The following is a 14,117-nucleotide window of genomic DNA, read 5'->3' as shown; positions in this document are numbered from 1 at the left end:
CATCTCCATCAGGCAGCACCTTCCATCTGGCCCAGTTTTCAGATAATTGCTTATTTCAAAGTCCATGGGAGATCATTTCCTTACACAGCCAGTAGTGGCCATTTTAGTTTCTTTTTGACACCGTGCCTTGTACCCAAATTTTATAACATTAAAACACAACTGTTTTATTTAACTGCAGCAGAAAATTGCTTTGTTTCCTGAATTTATTCTCCCCTACTCATTCCTCTACAAGTCTTCAAATGGTGAGAGCTCCATGTGCTAGGTGCTGTGCAAATTTGTAGTAAAAGAGACAGTCTGTCCCCAAATGCTTACAATCTACATGCTGCTGCTACTGAGCTCATTCACATGTCACAATACAATACACGAATAGCAATATGTGGATTGATATGAAAGATTGCAAGAGAGCTGACTAAAGTATAACAAATGTGCATAGTTAATTGCTTATTTAATGAGTACATAATCACCTGGCATTTCTAGTTGCAGTCTAATCTCTTAATTTAGGCATATACTGGGAACTATTAAGTAAATATCTTTGCTGCAGTCCTCCTGGTGTTCCCTAGGCTAAGAATGGGAGATTTATAACAAATACCATAGTAGATGTAATTAGTTTGAATGGATAATGTCCAGTTTTTAATGGACCCAACGTATGCTCCTCTCAACAAAAGACTGCAGGGAAAGAGAATAACTATCATTTTCGTCCCTCAGAACGTATTACCTCCTGACAAAATATGTAGTAGTGCCTTTGTGCTTCATCAAAGTTTAACATATTCAATAAAACATAGTGAAGACATACATTTTTCTTAACCTTCCTTTCATTTCTATTGTAAAATGCTTCCCCCCTCCCCTGGGTGCTGTTCTCCTGCTTAAAAAAAAGATGCTAGAAATGAATCTCTTTTACTCCTTGCAGAATATTTCATTAAATTAATGGGAAAGATGTAGAAGGTCAAAATGAAAAACTGATTTTCCTTTTACGATCTCAATAAAGTAACTTACTGATAGAAAGAAAAATCATGCATTCACAAATCATGCTGGAATACAATACATCTTCCCCACCTTATGAGCTTCTTTTAACTTCAGTGTCAAATCTAGAGGTTAAAAGTCAATAAGTGCCATAAAGCTTAAGTTAGATGCTTACAAGGGGGAAAAAACAATTTATCAAGTGTCAACAAGTTCCTTTCACTGAGATTTCGAAGCAGGAAAATCCTAAAGCAGTCCAGAGCCCAAGTAAGTGATTGTACACTGGGAACATCCGTAGGAACCAGGGGTAGACAAGATGGAATCCAGATGAAATTCTGTGGAATTCCTGTAGGCACTTTTCATTTTGAGTTCTGTTACACCTGACCTCTCTCTTAAATTTTACAACCTGATACATATTATAAGATACAGGGTGGGTCATTTAAAAATACTTTACGCCAATATAATTTGTGTATGTCCATTTCTTCCCCCTCTTCAGGGCTCTCATTCCTTCTATCTTTCTCATCCCTAGAGCCTCCTGCCTCTCCCCCCCCCCCGCCCTTCTTCAGTGTTTTCAGGAAGGAGACATCTCTCCCCTTACTAACAGAATTAGGATGTGGCTCTCATGAAAGAGCAGGTTATATGAACTGCTACTCCCCTTATTCCAGAAAAGCTTTTCTGGACACTGGGAGACCACTCACCAACCCCCATCACTATATTTAAAGCTGGGCTCAAGGACTGAGAATCTCCAGAAGCCATTTCATGATAGTTAAGGAAAGTGGAGCTCTGTGAATGGAAGGGCCATGAAGACATAGGTCCCATGGGACCTGAGTAAGAGGGAAAGGAGAGTACCCGGGTGTGAGTGTCCTGGTTGAGAAACAGAAGCAGGTTAGTTCCTTGGGGGATGAATCCCAAGTACTTCCCCCCCAAAATATAAACTATTGTGCATCTAGCGACACAGGTAAGAATTACAGACCACTAGCAGCAGTGCAGACGCCAGGGATATTTCCTGACTATGCCTGCTTTAGGGAAGCTGGAACCTCCTGAATACCTGGGGACACTTTGAATTGGGAACTGTGATGCCCCCATTGCAAGTTACCCAGAGACTTGCTGCAGGTGGAGTGCCCATCCCGAAAAGTGCAGAGATGGCTACTGAACCACAAGATGTACTGGTTCTCCTCTGAAGATAACAAAGGAAACAAATATCCCCAATTAAAGTTTAGGTGTTGTTGCAAGCAACAATGAAGACAGTATCATCCAACTAAGTGATAAATGAGTATGTGTAGGGAAAGGAAATAAATATCATTGGTTACATTTTTGTGCCTCAGTCTTCCAGTGGCAAAAGAAATACCATCAATGGTGGGAAGGGTAAATAAACATCTGTCAGCAGCTAGAGAAATTAAGTTATGAAATGAGAAATGTTTGTGGTTAAATTTTTACAAGCCACTGATTGTGGCAGTGAACTAAATATCTATCAGTGAGGTAACAGTTAAATCAGTTGATGCCAGAGTTTCCAGTGAATTATATATATTCACTGCACAGAGAACTGTTCAAGTATCACTAGATGCAGTGATGAAATATCTATATGATTAACCATAATTAAAATATATACCAGCATGATTGTCATTAGATTGTGTATTTCTCTCCAAGTTTAGCAGACAGGAAAGTAATGGACATATACGTATGAATAGCAAGTGAACATCACAAAGTGATTCCTGAAACTGGATTGTGGTCCACACATATGGAGCAGCCATAAAAATCTCCACTATGCAATATGCCCACTTCTACATCATTGGTTATGGTGGGATACTTTCATAATGTTTGTCTAAAGCCATAGTATAAATGGCCAGTTATTCATTTTGATATCACAGCACTACAAAAACTGCTACTTGTGCACAGCTAGGACTTCATTCATCACAAAATAAAAAAATCGAGTATCTTTAGTTACTCAGGGTGATCTCTACAGATGGAAAGATATACCTGTTATTGATATCCTGAGTCTGATTTCACTTAGTGCAGCAGTAACTCCATTGCATTCTGTGGATTTACACACAATTTACACCCATCTATACAAAATCAGATCAGACCCATTAGGTTAATACATTCTTATACTGTACCCTTGGATTTTAGTGTTCTTACTTTTCATATGTAAGGCTTTATTTATTTAAGACTGGCATTCATCCCTTAGTGCATTTATTACAGGGCTGACGTTTTACAGGGTTTTTTCACCCTCTATTAGAATCCAAACACTAGGATCATTTACTTTTATTGAGCGTCTTATAAGCATTTATCTGGGTTAGAGATTTTCAGGGCTACTTGTCATTTAAGTACCAGTAGGTTTGTTTCATTTAAAAGCATTTTCCTCTCATAGGTGGAAACCCATTATCAGGGTTTTCTCTGCAACCTCAAGGACTAGAAAATTACTGTTTTTTAAATGAAAGCTAAGATTGCCAGTTAATCACTTAACTCCAGGAGGTAAGGCTTTAAGAAAATGACCAATATAGTGAAGACTGCAATACCTTAGATTATTACAAGATTAAGTCAGTTTCAATTTTTTGTTGGTTCTGTTTTTCTTTCAAGTTCTTATTTCTACTGAAATGCTAGTGTTTCAAGCATTGCAAGGAATGTTTATTTGGTTTAATAAAATAATAATACTTAATAATAAATAATTAATATAATGCTGTCAAGGTTACTCCCCCACCCTGAACTCTAGGGTACAGTTTTGGGGATCTGCATGAAAACCTCCTAAGCTTACTTTCACCAGCTTAGGTTAAAACTTCTCCAAGGTACAAATTAATTTTATCCTTTGTCCCTGGATCTCCACTGCCACCACCAAACTCTAACTGGGTTTACTGGGAAACGTAGTTTGGACACATCTTTCCCCCAAAAATGCTCCCAACCCTTGCACCCCACTTCCTGGGGAAGGTTTGGTAAAAATCCTCACCAATTTGCATAGGTGACCACAGACCCAAACCCTTGGATCTGAGAACAAAGAAAAAGCATTCAGTTTTCTTACAAGAAGACTTTTAATAGAAGTAAAGAAATCACATCTGTAAAATCAGGATGGTAGATACCTTACAGGGTAATTAGATTCAAAACATAGAGAATCCCTCTAGGCAAAACCTTAAGTTACAAAAAAGACACACAGACAGGAATAGTCATTCTATTCAGCACAGTTCTTTTCTCAGCCATTTAAAGAAATCATAATCTAATACATACCTAGCTAGATTACTTACTAAAGTTCTAAGACTCTATTCCTGGTCTATCCCCAGCAAAAGCAGAATATAGACAGACACAGACCCTTTGTTTCTCTCCCTCCTCCCAGCTTTTGAAAGTATCTTGTCTCCTCATTGGTCATTTTGGTCAGGTGCCAGAGAGGTTACCTTTAGCTTCTTAACCCTTTACAGGTGAGAGGATTTTTCCTCTGGCCAGGAGGGATTTTAAAGAGGTTTACCCTTTCCTTTATATTTATGACAAATGCATAGCTTCTTTATCTGTAGATTGCAATGTGCTTTACAAAAGAAATCAATATCATTATCCCTATTATACAGATAGGGAAATTGAGGCACAGATGTGAAGTGACTTGCCCAAGTTCACCCAGCAGAAGAGTCAGGACTAAAAATCCAGTCTCCTGAGTCTCAGTCCAGTCCACTAGGACACGCTGTCTGCATTTTTTTTAATGGAAACATATTAGTTTAAGCTTTATAAAAGTTTTGCTTTGTTATAAAAATTATATTTATTTAAATTTAAAATTTTGGGGGCAAATTTACGTTACAAGTGTCCCTTTAGGCTACTTGAACTAGACAAACATATTTGTGGAGAATCACTGTGAAAGGAAATATACATTATTTAGATATTTTAGATAGGTCCTTTTTAGGAGCTACCAACCAGATTCTTACCCTGAAGAGATCATGGCTCCAATTAGAAAATACACTGTTAAAAAATATTTCCATAGGTATCTTCTTATTTCAGGATGTGACAAGATTGTTCAGGTGAGAGAGACTCTAAGGATGTCATAAGTTGGCAGTAAATCCCTTTCAATAAATACAACTACTCTGTGAGGGACCAATGGCTGCTGTGACACCTAACTCTGAAATTATTTTCACAGCCATTATTATTATGGATAATAATACTGAGGCTGAAATTAATGGTTTAAGTTCAAGAATGTTACCCTTAGAAAGTGCAGTGTGTAGGATAAAACAAAATTTGCAATTGTTGTCTGTCATGACACTCCTATTGATTCTTCATTGAAATAGTTTCTTTGAGTATTATTTAATCTCCTGATTTGGAAATAGTTGAAAAACTACATGAACTCAAGGAACTCTTGTATTTTAGGTGTTAAAGAAGGAAACAGTGGAAGCTGATTCCTTTGTTAGGCGTTATACTGGTCCCTGATACGCAGTTCAACCCATCACTGTGAGTAAAAAGAAATATTTTAGTCCCTCCAATCCTCCCACATTCATTTCAAAATCTATTTTAAAAAATTAAAGAGAATCCCCTAGATGAATATCCTGTTTTAGGCCTGCGTTCTGCAAGGTGCTGAGCTGCTTCTGTAAGATCCTGAGAAGGCTCAACTCCCACTAAAGTCAACATGATACTTAGAACATTTTTTTTTAAATCAGACATAAGATTCTGCCTACAGCTTAGCAAAACTGTGTGTTTTAGGAATAAAATATGTGTTCCCTCATGTGACGAAGCCAACTTAGTTTTCTGGAATACCAGATTTTATTATAAATACCATCCCAATCAATGGCTATTAGGCAGGATGGGCAGGGATGGCGTTCAATGGCTATTAGCCAGGATGAGCAGGGATGGTGTCCCTAGCCTCTGTTTGCCAGAAGCTGGGTCTAGGCAACAGGTGATGGGTCACTTGATGATTACCTGTTCTGTTCATTCCCTCTGAAGCAACTGGCATTGGCCACTGTCAGAAGACAGGATACTGGGCTAGATGGCTCTTTGGTCTGACCCAGTATGGCTGTTCTTATGTTATTATGTCAACAGGGGACACTATAATATAGGAACTTGGGGAACTCCATTTTCAGGAAGTGCTTGATGAAAGAGAACTGTGTATATGGAGGAAGGAATAAAGCTGTAGGAACATAAGAACAGCCATACTGGGTTAGACCATCTAGCTAAGTATCCTATCTGACGGTGGTCAGTGCCAGATGCTTCAGAGCGAATGGACAGAACAGGGCAATATTGACTAATCCATCCATGGTCATCCTAACCCAACTTCTGGCAGTTGGGATTTTAGGACACCCACAGGATGGTGTTGTGTCCCTGATCATCTTGGCTAATAGCCATTGATGGACCTATCTTCCATGAACTGATCTAATTCTTTTTTGCACCCAGTTACACTTTTGGCCTTCACAACATCTCCTAGCAATGAGTTCCACATGCTGACTATGCGTTGTGTGAAGCAGTACTTCCTAATGTTTGTTTTAAACCTGCTGCCTATTAATTTCATTTGGTGACCCCTAGTTCTTGTGTTATGCAAAGGGGTAAATAGCACTTCCCTCTTCAGTTTCTCCACACCATTCATTATTTTATATACCGCTATCATATCCCCCTTTCCTCATATGTTTTCTAAACAAACAATCCCAATCTCTTAAATCTCTTATAGGACAGAAGCTGTTCCATATCCCCAATCATTTTTGATGGGCTTCTCTGTACCTTTTCCAATTCCAATATATCTTTTTTAGATGATGTGATGAGAACTGCCTGAAGTACTCAAGATGTGGTCATGCCATGGACATATATAGTGGCATTATCATATTTTGTGTTTTATTATCTATCCCTTTCCTAATAGTTCCTTACTTTCTGTTAGTGTTTTTGACTGAGACTGCACATTGAGCTGATGTTTTCAGGAAACTATCCACAATGACTCAAGATCTCTCTTTTGTGGTAAAAGCTAATTTAGACCCCATCATATTGTGTATATAGTTGACTATTTTCCAGTGCGCATTACTTTGTACTTATCAATATTGAATTTCATCTGCCATTCTTTGCCCAATCACCCAATTTAGATAGATCCCTTTGTAACTCTTCGCATTCAGCTTTGGACTTAACTATCTTGAATAATTTTGTTAGTCTGCAAATTTTGCTACTTTATTGTTCACCCCTTTTTCCATATAATTTATAAATATGTTGAACAGCACAGGTCCCAGTACAGATGCTTGGGGAACCATGCTATTTCTCTCCATTGTGAAAACTGACCATTTATTCCTACCCTTTGTTTTCTATCTTTTAACCATTTAGTGATCCATAAGAGGACCTTCCTTTTTATCCCATGAATCTTTACTTTGCTTAATAGCCTTTAGTGAGGGACCTTGTCAGAGGCTTTCTGAAAATCCAATACACCATGTCAACTGGACGACCCTTGTCCACCTGCTTGTTGACTCCCTCAAAGAAGTCTAATAAATTGGTGAGGCATAATTTCCTTTTATAAAAGCTGTGTTGACTCTTCCCATTCATAGATTTACATGACATGTGTCTGATAATTCTGTTCTTTAGTATAGTTTCAACCAATTTGCCTGGTACTGAAGGTAAGCTTATCAGCCTGTAATTGCCAAGATCCCACTGTAACCTTTTTTTAAAAAAAATCAGAGTTACATTAGCTACCCTAAAGTCATCTGGTACAGAGGCTGATTTAAGTGACAGGTTACGTACCACGGTTAGTAGTTCTGCAGTTTCATATTTGAGTTCCTTCAGAACTCTTGTGTAAATACCATCTACTCCTGGTGACTTATTGCTGTTTAATTTAACAATTTGTTTCAAAAACCTCTTCTACTGACACCTCAGTTTGGGACAGTTCCTTAGATTTGTCACATAAGAAAGTCTTGGGTGTGGGGATTTCCTCGCATTCTCTGCACTGAAGGCTGATTCAATAAATTCATTTAGGTTTTCTGTAAAAGCCTTGTCTTCCTTTAGTGCTTTTTTAGCAATTCACTCGTCCAGTGGCCCCACTGACTATTTGGCAGGCATCCTATTTCTGATTAACTCAAAATAAATGTTGCTATTATTGTTTGTGTCCTTAGCTAGTTGCTCTTCAAATTCTTTCTTGGTCTGCTTTTCTTTTTTTTACTTTTACACTTGATTTGCCAGAGTTTATGCTCCTTTCTATTTTCCTCACCAAGATTTGACTTCCAAATTTTGAAGGATGCCTTTTTGCCTCTAACAGCCTCTTTTACTCTGCTGTTTTTTGCCAGGGTGGCATTTTTTGGTCCTCTGACTGTTTTTATTATTATTAATTATTATTATTATTTTATTATTATTTGGGGTATAACATTTAGTTTGAGTTTCTATTATGATGTTTTTATATAGTCTCCATACAGTTTATAGGCATTTCATTTCACCCTTGTTACTGTTCCCTTTAATTTCCATTTAACTTGCTTCCTCATTTTTGTGTAGTTCCCTTCTTTGATGTTAAATGCTACTTTGGTGGGTTTCTATATCTTTTTCTCCTTACAAGGATATTAAATTTAATTACATGAAATTTATATGCATACAGATTCTATGGTACAGTTTGAGTCATTTAAGATTTTTACTATATTTGACTCTAAGTTTTCTTTCACATACAGTGCTACTTCCCCACCAGTGCAACCTACTCTGTCATTCCTGTTGCCGGCACAGAGTGCCCGAGGCAAGCAACAGCAAGGTTCATTGCCCGGTATCCATCACCCAATAATCACAACGGGGTGGAGAAGCAGAAAAGTTTATTTGAAGCTTCAGTACGGTACAGGGAGATATTCACCTCAAATTCTGTACATAGAGCAGGAAGTTACACAGACTTTTATACATCCTTTCTTCAGCATACTTATCCAATAGCAAGCTGCCCTAAGTATCCATATAGCCAGCCAATCCAGATACCAGCTAGTTCCCTTTTTCTTTGTACCATCTGTTAAACCATATATATAAAGCTGCTTTGTTCAGCAGTGTTTTATCATATCTGCCCTGTCTGGCCTTGTTTAGTTTCAGGCAGTCTGACTTTGCAACATATTGTTGCAAATCCTCAGCATAACTGCTGCGAGTGCCTCCAGGCCGGGGGGGGGCAAGGTCACTTGGGCCTAGTGCGAGGGGGCTTCATCGACTCTCGTGTTCTTCCATCCCCTCGAGTTACCTAGTGGTCATGCCCAGTGTCCCCAACATTCCTATATATTTTGTAACCGGGTATTACTGCATCCCATCCCAGCCCATCAAGTTTCTATGATGCCTATTGTATCTATATCCTCATTTAATGTCATGCACCCTAGTTTGCTCATCTTAGTATTTAGACTTCTAGCACTTGTATATAAGCACTTTTACCTTTTCTCAATATTCAGTTGCTTGACTTCTTCATTTGTTATATTTAAATGGGAGTCTTTTACATTGACTATTCCTCATTAGCTCCTGCCGGTACTTTACCAATTTCTTTCCTATCCTTTTTACTAGGATGTAGAATTCCCCTTTTAATAAATGCATTCCTAAAGGATGTCTCTGCCTGAACCAAGTGGTCCTCCACACCTGTGGACTTCATAGCCCTCACTCTCTTTTTATGCTTGAACACCAAATGTGGTGTCAGATGTGAACTGGCTCCTGCAGATATGTGGAATTAGAATCTAAGAATGTTGCATATACAGGCAAACAAAAGAGAAACAATAATCATGACAGCTTACCAGATTCCTGATTCTGAGCAGATGGACATGAAAGGGGATGTGTTTAGCAACTGAACATTCTTCAGATCACAGTAGGAAAACTACAGAATTGCAACAGGGCTGGATTAAAAGGAAAACAAAATAAGAACAGCTACCCTAGTAGATGTAATGGGTAAATGCTGCACATGCTTCAACAACATCTGGATATGTCAGAAGCAGGCCAGGAGGACCCATGTAAAATCCTAGAAGCATTCCAAAAGCATTTTCAACCTTCAAAAAATGTCATACAAAAGATATCTTTTCAACAAGTATAATCAAGAGTCTTCAGAAACAATGAATCAGTATATCGCCAACTGTACACAATGGCTGACTCATGTAACTTAAAAGATGACCTTATTCATGATAGATTAGTAATAAGGGTGAAAGATAAAGAAACTTGAATGAGAATCCTCAGAGAGTCTGCATTGACTCTACCAAGACATGTACAAAGTTAGTGAACAATCTCACCTCCCAATGGTGAGCATAAGTGGAGGCGACACAGTGAATTCATCAAGTAGGACAGGGAATGCATGAAAATACAAGGATAAATACAAGAAAAATTGTGCAAAAGCAAATGCGCAAATACCATGCAGAAGAGAGAGACAACAGTCAAAAGAAAAACTTTGAGCACACTGGAGAAAAACATGATAAGGGAAAATGCCCTGCATGTGGAATCATTTGCAATATTGTGGCAAGAGAAATCATTATGGCAAAGCTTGCAGAAAAGAAAAAAATGCACCATATTGAGGAAGCAAGCAGTGACTCAGAGGATGAGATTGTGCACATATATGACATTGATGCAGTGCAAACCAGCAAAAATAAATGGTTTGCAAAACTCAGACTAGCACCAGATTGAAAGAGAAGGCAGCAACACACAGACGAACAGAATGTCAAATACACAGTGAGGCATCAGGAAATCTTTTGGGCTGCAAAGACTGTAGCATTATGTAAAAGAAAAAAGAAATTGCAACTAACATGGCCAAATTAAATTTCTATGATGGCACAATAACCATAAGGACAATGTAAATTACCCAGGAAAGTATACACATTGAAATATCAGGAATACAAATTACAGACATCACTGTTTCAGCTATGCTGCATTGTCTCTTTCTCTTTCACTGTGTTCTTTCCGACTAGCCACGAAGCTGATTTAGCCATTCCTATGCAGGTGATCAGTCGCCACAAATCGTTGATGGCAGCAGTTCTTCTCTTTTTTCAGCTCTCTGCTCAACTCCCCTCAAGTCTCGTGACAGAACAGAATTCCCTTTGCTGCTGTTCTTCGGAGAATGCTCTCTTCTTAAATGTCAACTCTTAACTGTCCCTCTCTCAACTGTCTTCTTAACTGAACCAAACTGTCAGCTGTCAACTGACACACTGACCTCTATACCAGTTCTCAATTTTATTTTTAGACACATGACATCATCCTATTGGTTTGCCTTCTTCTGCTAGCTCTCAGTTCTATTTTTAGCCTTATTTCTAACTGTCAATTATATTTTTTTTTACTTGCAAGCTTTATTTACCTAAAAGTGTTATGATCTGCTGGATCCCCGCCAAATTGGTTTTTCCACCAATTCTATAGTTAGCACTCTGACCTGCAGCTTCTATTTAATGGTGGAATGACTCTTGCTTATTTAAAATGGAAGCCATGGATACAAAATGGGGTCTGGGGACTTCAAAATAGAGTTTCTCTGGTATCACCACTGGCTACAACCTGAATGGCAAAAGGTAATATCAACTCAGCAGATTCCAACACCTAAAGCTATTAAATCAGGTCAGAGACTCTCAGGATTTCTAAACTATCTTCCAAGCCTCTCAGACACATGACAGCCCCCTGAGGTGACAACTGAACAAAGATGCAGTATGGACATGTATACTCCAACATGATATCATAGAAATGTAGAAGTAGAAGGGACCTGAATGGGACATCTAGTCCAGTCCCCTACACTGAGGCAGGACTAAGTATTAGCTAACACCCTGGCAGGTGTTTGTCTAGCCTGTTCTTAAAAGCCTTATTTCCAGTCTGAATTTGTCTAGCTTCAACTTCCAGCCATTGGATCCAGGGGCAGCAGGTTTGTAGAAATTTTGGTGGTGCACAGAACTCCGAGAGCCTGCCCCCCAAAACTCTGCCCTCCACCCGCCTAAGGCTTTGGGAGGGTGTTTAGGTGGGGGGAGGAGGTCTGGGGTGCAGGACCTGGGCTGGGGCAGAGGATTGGGGTGCAAGAGGGGTGCAGGGTGCAGAAGGGGTAAGAGGTTGGGCTCTGGGATGGAGTTTGGGTGTAGGCCAGGAGTGGTCAAACTTTTTGCCCTGAGGGCCACATCTGGATATGGAAATTGTATGGTGGCCCATGAATGTTCACAAAATTGGGGGTTGGCATGTGGAAGGGGGTGAGGGATCCAGCTGGGGGTGCAGGCTCTGGGGTAGGGCCAGAAATGAGGAGTTCAAGGTGCAGGAGCAAGCTCCAGGCTGGGGCAGTGGGTTAGGGTGTGTGGAAAGGGTGGGGGCTCCATCTGGGGGTGCAGGCTCTGGGGTGGGGCTGGGGATGAGAATTGGGGGTGCAGAAGGGTGTTCTGTGCTGGGACTGAGGGGTTCAGAGGGTGGGAGGGGGATCAGGGTTGGGGATTGGAGTGCAGGAGAGGGTCAGGGGTGCAGGCTCTGGGCGCTCCTGGAAGCAGCGGCATGTCATCCCTCTGACTCCTACACAGAGGCATGGCCAGGCAGCTCTGCATGCTGCCCCGTCCACTGGCACTGCCCCTGAAGCTCCCTTTGATCACAGTTCTCGGCAATGGGAGCTGCGGGGGCAGCACTTGGGATGAGGGAAACGTTCGGAACCCCCTCCTACACATAGGAGTCAGAATGGGGATATGCCTCTGCTTCCAGGAGCCATGCGGAGCCACGGCGCATGTGGAGTGGCGCAAGCCACAGACTCCACTCCCCAGAGGAAGCTCGAGGGCCGGATTAAAAAGTCTGAAGGGCTGGATGTGGCCCCCAGGACGTAGTTGCCTACCCCTGGTGTAGGCTCTGGGCTGGGCCAAGGAGTGGGGGTGCAGGAGGGGTGAGGGGTGCAGGTTCTGGGAGGGAGTTTGGGTGAAGGCTCTGGAAAGGATTTTGGGGGCAGGAGGGGTGGAAAGGGATTTTGGGGGCAGGAGGGGGTGCAGGCTCTGGGATGGAGTTTGGGTGCTGGGTGCAGGTTCTGGGCTGGGTTCTGGGAGGGAGTTTGGGGATGAGAGGGGGTGCGGAGGGAGGGGGTGCAGGCTCTGGGAGGGAGTGTGTGGGTGCAGCCCTTATCTGGGGCTCCTAGGCAGGGTGGGCTGGGGGACCTCTGTGTGCTGCTACCCCCCAGGCACAGCCCCACAGCTTCCTATTGGCCACAGGGGCACTTGAGGAGGGACACAGACCTACCCCGCCCGGGGCTGCAGGGAGGGGCCAGCAGCCATGTGCAGAAAGCAGGCAGGAAGCCGCTCAGCTCCGCTGCACTGCCGGTGCGGGGTGAGGGCCCTGGGATGTTTTAAATCGCATGGGGGCGGGGAGCACCTGAGGGCAGAAGGCAAGGCCAAGGGAGAGACCCAGCCTCAAACATTGCTGGAGTTGGGCCCCGGGCCAGGAATATTCCTGTTGCCCAGGCACCATGGGTCCATAGGACTCGCTGCCCATGATTCGATCATGTTATACCTTTTTCTGCTAGATTGAAGAGTCCATTATTAAATATGTGTTCCCCATGAGGATAGTTATAGACGGTGATCAAGTCACCTCATAACCTTCTCTCTGTTATGCTAAATAGATTGAGCTCTTTGAGTCGATCACTGTAAAATATGTTTTCTAATCATCTAATAATTCTTCTGACTCTTCTCTGAACCCTCTCCTATTTATCAACATCATTCTTGAATTGTTGGCACCAGAAGTGGGCACAGTATTCCAGCAGTGGCTGCACCAGTGCCAAATACAAAGTAAAAATTACTCTCTACTCTTACTCGAGATTCCCGTTTATGCATCCCATGATCACATTAGCTTTTTTGGCCACAGCATCAGATTGGGAGTTTATGTTCAGAAAATTACCCACCTTGACCACCAATCTTTTTCAGAGTCACTGCTTCACAGGATAGAGTCTCCTATCCTATTAAGTTTGGGCTACATTCTTTATTCCTATATGTATACATTTACATTTTCTTGTATTAAAAACCATATTGTTTACTTGTGTCTCTTTTACCAAATAATCCCGATCGTCCTGTATCAGTGACCTGTCCTCTTCAAAATTTACCATTTGACCAATTTTTGTGTCATCTGCAAATTTTATCAGTGATGATTTTATGTTTTCTTCTAAGGCAGTGATAAAAATTTTAAACAACATAGAGACACCACTAAAAATGCACCCATTCGAAGATCCCCCATTTAGAATTACATTTAAACAGTTAACTATCTTTTAATCCATTTAATGTGTGCCTTATTTTATATGGATCTAATTTTTTTAACCAACATGCCCCTCAATACCAAGT

The sequence above is a fragment of the Lepidochelys kempii genome, chromosome 2 (genome assembly GCF_965140285.1).
Source record: "Lepidochelys kempii isolate rLepKem1 chromosome 2, rLepKem1.hap1, whole genome shotgun sequence".
In the NCBI taxonomy this organism is placed as follows: Eukaryota; Metazoa; Chordata; order Testudines; family Cheloniidae; genus Lepidochelys; species Lepidochelys kempii.
The sequence above is the reverse complement of the archived record's forward strand: the minus strand, read 5'-3'. Positions refer to the sequence as shown.